Source organism: Syngnathus typhle, unplaced genomic scaffold, assembly GCF_033458585.1.
Source record: "Syngnathus typhle isolate RoL2023-S1 ecotype Sweden unplaced genomic scaffold, RoL_Styp_1.0 HiC_scaffold_35, whole genome shotgun sequence".
NCBI classification, from domain to species: domain Eukaryota; kingdom Metazoa; phylum Chordata; class Actinopteri; order Syngnathiformes; family Syngnathidae; genus Syngnathus; species Syngnathus typhle.
This window is the reverse complement of record NW_026871941.1, coordinates 935,001-936,334: the sequence shown is the minus strand read 5'-3', so window position 1 is coordinate 936,334 and position 1,334 is coordinate 935,001.

The following is a 1,334-nucleotide window of genomic DNA, read 5'->3' as shown; positions in this document are numbered from 1 at the left end:
GCTCGAAAGGCGGCTAAGCATTCAAGGAAGCACCGTCTGGAGCTTCAGAGCCGTTCCGCCTGACTTTTAACGTAGAGTACCGGGCGCAAACCACTAACTCAAGCCCGGCATGGCAGCTCGAAAGGCGGCTAAGCATTCAAGGAAGCACCGTCTGGAGCTTCAGAGCCGTTCCGCCTGACTTTTAACGTAGAGTACCGGGCGCAAACCACTAACTCAAGCCCGGCATGGCAGCTCGAAAGGCGGCTAAGCATTCAAGGAAGCACCGTCTGGAGCTTCAGAGCCGTTCCGCCTGACTTTTAACGTAGAGTACCGGGCGCAAACCACTAACTCAAGCCCGGCATGGCAGCTCGAAAGGCGGCTAAGCATTCAAGGAAGCGACGCCGGCCGGTCCGCGGGCCAAATAGGGTCCAGTAAAGTACCGGGCGCGGCCACTAACGCCTTGTGGCGGTCGCCTTGTGGCGGTCGGGGGGTGGCGGTCGGGGCTGGCGCTTGGGGCCGGTGGCGGTCGCCTTGTGGCGGTCGCCTTGTGGCGGTCGGGGGGTGGCGGTCGGGGCTGGCGCTTGGGGCCAGTGGCGGTCGCCTTGTGGCGGTCGCCTTGTGGCGGTCGCCTTGTGGCGGTCGCCTTGTGGCGGTCGCCTTGTGGCGGTCGGGGGGTGGCGGTCGGGGCTGGCGCTTGGGGCCAGTGGCGGTCGCCTTGTGGCGGTCGCCTTGTGGCGGTCGCCTTGTGGCGGTCGCCTTGTGGCGGTCGCCTTGTGGCGGTCGGGGCTGGCGCTTGGGGCCGGTGGCGGTCGCCTTGTGGCGGTCGCCTTGTGGCGGTCGCCTTGTGGCGGTCGCCTTGTGGCGGTCGCCTTGTGGCGGTCGGGGGGTGGCGGTCGGGGCTGGCGCTTGGGGCCAGTGGCGGTCGCCTTGTGGCGGTCGCCTTGTGGCGGTCGCCTTGTGGCGGTCGCCTTGTGGCGATCGCCTTGTGGCGGTCGCCTTGTGGCGGTCGGGGGGTGGCGGTCGGGGCTGGCGCTTGGGGCCGGTGGCGGTCGCCTTGTGGCGGTCGCCTTGTGGCGGTCGGGGGGTGGCGGTCGGGGCTGGCGCTTGGGGCCGGTGGCGGTCGCCTTGTGGCGGTCGCCTTGTGGCGGTCGCCTTGTGGCGGTCGGGGGGTGGCGGTCGGGGCTGGCGCTTGGGGCCGGTGGCGGTCGCCTTGTGGCGGTCGCCTTGTGGCGGTCGCCTTGTGGCGGTCGGGGGGTGGCGGTCGGGGCTGGCGCTTGGGGCTGGCGTCCGCCAATAGTGGTTTAATTTCGGGAGGAAGATTGATTTTCGTCCCAAGCCCGCCGCTGGAGAAAATT